The following is a 6,000-nucleotide window of genomic DNA, read 5'->3' as shown; positions in this document are numbered from 1 at the left end:
TGGTGAAGAAAAATATGAAACTCACCGAGCAGGAGGATCAAGTGACTCAGGTAGAGTTAGATAATGAAAAAGCTCACACAGTAGTACCTGAAGGTGAACCATACAGTATAGCTACTAGAAGGGACAAATGAACTCCAAAGCCTAATCCAAAATATTATCCTCAGCCTTCGCAAGCTAATCTTGTGGCATATGCATTAGCTACTGCCGAGGAGGAAATAAAGGATCTGGAACCCTCAAGCTATACAGAAGCTACTATGTGTGGTGAAGGCGATCAATGGCGTTTAACTATGGCCAGAAGAGATGGAGTCTGCATAAGAACCGAACATGGCATTTGATGAGTCTACCAAAGGGAAGAGAAGCTGTTGGTTGCAAATGGGTCTTCAGAAAAAAAAAGAATGGCATGTCGAGTGTAGAAGATGCTAGATACAAAGCGATATTGGTTACTAAGGGATTTTGTTAGAAGGAGAGAATCGACTACAATGACATTTTCTCACTAGTCGTGAAGCATAGCTCAATTCGTTTGTTATTAGCTTTGGTTGCCCATTATGACTTAAAGCTTCATCAGCTCGATGTCAAGACTACATTCTTACATGGTGAACTTAAAGAGGTGATCATCATGAATCAGCTCGAGGGTTTCCTTATTGAAGGAAAAGAAGACTAGATTTATCAATTGAAAATATCTTTGTATGGTTTGAAATAGTCCCCACGACAGTGGTACAAGAGATTTGATGCTTTTATGATTACTAAAGGTTTCTCGTGAAGTGCATTTGATAGCTGCGTGTATCACATGACGGTGTCTGGTAATTCAAATATTTACTTACTGTTATATGTTGATGATATGCTTATTGCTGCTCATAGTATGACAGAGATAAATGATTCGAATAAACTGCTAAGTAAGGAGTTTGACATGAAAGATTTAGGTGAAGCTAAGAAAATCCTTGGAATGGAGATTCACATGAAGAACGGTGAGGTACATCTCTCACAGAAAAAGTATATTGATAATGTAGTTCAGAGATTTGGAATGAATAAATGTAAACCCGTTAGTTTACCGCTAGCACAACATTTCGGACTTTCTTCTTTGATGGCACAGTAATCAAAGGAAGAGGCGGAGTACATGTCAAAAGTTCCTTATTCTAGTGCAGTTGGTAGCATTATGTATGCTATGGTTTGCACTCGGCCTGATATTGCTCAAGCAGTGAGTATAGTAAGTTGGTTCATGTCTAGTTCGAGTAAGACGCATTATGAAGCAATTAAGTGGATATTGAGATATCTTAAAGATTCTTCGATTGTTGGTTTAATTTTTGTAGGATGAGAAATGAAGGCTTCTCGGTCCTTGGTTATGTGGATTTTGATTTTGTAGGTGATCTTGATAGAAGGATATCAACAACGGGCTATATCTTTACTCTTGCAGGTAGTGCCATAAGTTGGAAGGCAACTCTCTAATCTATAGTTACTTTGTACACAACATAAGCTGAATATACGGCGGCAGCAGAAGCAGTAAAGGAGGCTATATGGTTGAAAGTTTTGGTGTCGGAATTGAGTAGAGTTCAACATGAACCAACTCTAAAATGTGATAGACAGAGTGCTATTCACTTGATAAAAAAATCAGAGATTTCATAATCGCACCAAACATATTGATAAAAAATAAGGGCATTCACTCCAAAATAAGGGCATTCCTTTGCCCTTTTAATTTTGCTCCATTCTTAAAGTTGCGTAAAATAAACCTTAAAAAACTACTCTTCCGGAAAAAATTAGATTCGGTCAAATGTATGCTCATATATATGTTTTTCAATTTTACGGACAAAAGATTATACTGTCTTAACATTTGCAATAAATAAAATTTTAAACCGTAGTCTAAAAAACTTTGTAAGGTTCCCTGTTTGTTCAAAAGAGATATTTAGAATGTGATATAAAAGGCCCGTACACTGTAAGATTTTTTATTTTTTTTTTAAAACAAAAAAGATTATTTTACTAAATAGTTACAACAAAAAGGACAATTGTTAAAAGGGGATTTTACATAAATGACTTCAAATTAGAGGTTTAAAATTGAGCATAGTTACATTTTCAATATTTACATGGAGTAGCTACTTTTTTTTTCTTGTATTAGTTTTTTTTTCACTATATACAATTTTTTTCGCTGTATTCATAAATGGGCTCGTTGTATTCATGCATACAATGAGTAAAACGGAATATATAACAACATATACATCAAAAATTAACAAATACGCCCTAAAAAAATGAATACAATATAAAAATTTAACAAAAAAGCTCAAAAAATTGAATACAATCGCCGTATTCGTGAATATAACAACACCAAGCACTAGTTCGGGCCAAATCTGCCAACGATTTCCCGCCAAATCTGCCGGAAATATTGTCTTTCTCATCCCTATTATAGAATACAATACAACTCGACACAATGAAGCTGCAACCCCTGATGTAGAGTCGGTGAAAAAGGAAAAGAAAAAGAAGGACAAAGAGAGTAATGATGCTGCATCGTCGGATGAGGAGAAGTCCAAGAAAAAGAAGAAGAAGAAAGATAAAAAATCAGAGAATGGTGATGCTGCTGTTGGAAGTGGTGACGAATGAAGTAAAAGCAGCAAGAAGAAGGACAAGAAGAAAAAGAAGAATAAAGATGCACAAGAGGAGCAGATGTTTTCGATCAGATCTGACGATTTTCGGCGTGGTTGTGGCGGCGGCGTTGGCGGCCGACTCACGTGTTTGACGAAAAAAGCGAGTTAAGAATTTTTTTTATAAATTATAAAAATAAAGTATTCTTCTTTAAATATATGTGTAGCTATTAATTGTATTTAACATACTGCTCTTAGCTATATGATGTAATTAATCTAAATAATAGCTATTAAATATAAATATGTACTAGTAGTTAGTTATGCCACGTAGATACCCCAGTTAAAGTTTCTGACTCAGGGGCGTTATTTAGCCCATTAACCCATTAATTCACCTTTCACTTAACAGCCAAGCCTATAAATACATCATTATTGATGCAGAGAAGTAAGTGTTTTCCTCACATTTGTAGTGGGAAACAAACGACGGGTAGAGTTAGCTTTTCATGCTTAATAGAAAAATATTAAATACAATGTGTATTTTAATAAGTTACTTTTATTTATTAAATTAAAAGCTTTTTGAGAATTGAGTAGTATTTAAAAATCTAGTACGTTTTAAATATTAAGGTTATGGTTGGAAACAATTGCACATTTTAGTCTTGATTCCTAAAGTGATAATTATTTTGAGTTAAGACGACTATTAGTTTAGAACGGAGGGAGTAATTCCTAACCCCAAATTCAAATTACTTGATACAATTAAAATAAAGGGGGGGCATTCTTTATTAGAAATATTTTAATTAGGTAAGTGTCTGGACATGCGATTTCATCTCATGAGATGAAATCAGCGTTTGGACATAAAATTTCATCTCGATTTCATCTCATGAGATGAAATCCCAAATCATCCAAAAAGGCATGATTTGAGATTTGAAATCATGATTCAAAAAATATAAATGTAAAACTTGACTCATACATTTATATTTTGTTAAAAAAGACCCATAAGTTGGTAGATATATTTACCAATCATGTTTACCAACCATAAGTTGGTAGATATATTTACCAATCATGTTTACCAACCATAAGTTGGTAGATATATTGTTCGTACCAAGTGGGAGGATTATATTAAAGAGCAGTTACATTACCATTCATGTTAAATTTTTCTTTTTATTGAACTAAAGCTTGATCAATTGATGTTGTATTTTCTAGAAAGGTCTTCTGGTAGCGTATCAATTTTATTATGAATTATGATTTACTCATTTCGTAAGATTGTATAAGAATTGAGAAAATTTTAATGATTTTCACAACTTGTGGAATTTTTATGTTTATAAAAAAAAAAAAAACTGCAATAAATTGCATGTCCAAACATAATTTCATCTCATAATTTCATCTCATCAGATGAAATCATGTCTAAACAGCCCCTGGGAAAGTTATTGCACTTCAAAAGGTTAAAACCTGAAAATGGGTTGCTACGTGGGATTTAGACTTAAACATTTAATTGCATTTGATTGCTACATTTACTAGGGCTTACATATATGACGCTTCATTCATTATTTAGTACTGTAGCAGAAATGAACCGAAGAATGTAAAATAAATTGAAAAAATGCCAAAAAAGGAGATAAAGAAAAAATGTAAATGCTGATAATAAAGAAGTGTCACATCATCTTGTCTATATCCAACTTTATACTTTTTCATTGGGATAATAAAATCACTCAACTAGTGCTTTTCGACTTAAAAAATAAAAAGCGCTCATTTAAACATCCCATAGTTGAAGAAAAAAAACACAGTTTTCTAAGGATGAATGCATGTTCTAGACTTCTACTGTCTTATTATTGATGAGGTCTAGTTGTTAATTGGTATTCTTTGCTTGTTTCTTTTTCGTTGCACTTAATTAACTATATAGAAGCATGGGTTTCCATGTTTCGTCGTCAGGCTCTATTTAAAAAATAATTAAAAAAAAGAGTGGGCCCAAATCTTCTTTAATAGTAGAAAAAATTTTAATAAAAAAAAGTGGGGCCCAATCTTCTCTAATGGTAGAAAAATTATTAAAAAAAAAAAAATTAAGGTGGGGCCCAATCTTCTATAATAGTAGGAATGAAAAAAAATGTAAGGTTAGAGATTAAAAAAATTAAAGTGGGGTTCGCGTGGAGAATTAGGAGACAATTGCAAAAAAAAAAAAAAAAAAAAAACTAAGATGGGGTCCACGTGAAGAAGTAGAAGACAATTGCTAGGAAAAAAATATTTAAGGTGGGGTCCACTCTTCCATAATAGTAGAGATTAAAAAAATTAAGGTGGGGTCCGCGTGGAACATTAGGAGACAGTTGCAAAAAAAATTAAGGTGAGGTCCATGTGAAGAAGTAGGAGACAATTGCAACAGAAAAAAATATGATATTTCAATAATGATAATAAGTTCAAAAAATGGTAAAGGTACGCTTACAGAAAATGTAAAGATGAGAAGTTCGGGAAAAAATAAATAATGATTTAAATTGAACACAAAAACTGCTAAAAAAGTCATAAAATTAAAAGATTTAAAACTTATACCATACGTCTAACACCAATAATGACGAATAACATCAAGAAGGCGAAATATAAACGGTCTTCTATAATAGTAAATTAAAAAAAAAAATTAAGTTGGGGCCCACTTTTCTCTAATAGTATAAATAAATAAAACAAATTTAAGGTGGGGTCCACTCTTCCATAATATTACAGATAAAAAAAAGTAAGGTGCGATCCACGTGAAGAATTGGGATATAATTGTAAAAAAAAAAAAAAAAAAAAAAATAAAGGTGAGATCCCCGTGAAGAAGAAAAAAAATAGGGCATTTAAATAATCTTTTAATAAGTTCAGAAAATAGTAAAGGTACGTTTAGAGAAAATTTAAAGAAGAGAAATTCAGGAAAAAAAAAAAAAATACATATATATACATCTTTAGAGTAAATATTTACAAAACGCGACGATAGCAGCGTTTTCAGTTTACAAGATATAACAGTAGAATACTTACAAACCTATACAAAACCCAATTAGACGGCCAAAACCCATGGAATCACGCAAATACCGTTGGTTCCTACTCTTCCCATAATATTTCCCTGCGATTTTTCTCCCCCCAATTTCGCTCAATGTTTTCGCCCTATCTCTTCGGTTTTCATTGAGGATTCGAATGTGGTTGAAGAAACAATTGCAACGTTGATAAACAATCAATTCCTCAATCAAAAACCATTGAAGTATCAGAAGCAATACATATTCGAGTTCCAAAAAAAAAAAAAGGAGCAGGTATTTTCCTTTTTTTGTTGTTGATATTTTGTGGAAGAATACAATCTGATTTAATAGAAGGCGATTGATGCATCAATTACCTAAACAAATTATCAATTATACGCGATTGAAATTTCGAAGTCATAATCAAAATCATACGGATCAAAGCTTTATTAGTGTAACAATGGCGGATAGCA

The sequence above is a fragment of the Lycium ferocissimum genome, chromosome 9, assembly GCF_029784015.1.
Source record: "Lycium ferocissimum isolate CSIRO_LF1 chromosome 9, AGI_CSIRO_Lferr_CH_V1, whole genome shotgun sequence".
Lineage (NCBI taxonomy): Eukaryota > Viridiplantae > Streptophyta > Magnoliopsida > Solanales > Solanaceae > Lycium > Lycium ferocissimum.
The sequence above is the reverse complement of the archived record's forward strand: the minus strand, read 5'-3'. Positions refer to the sequence as shown.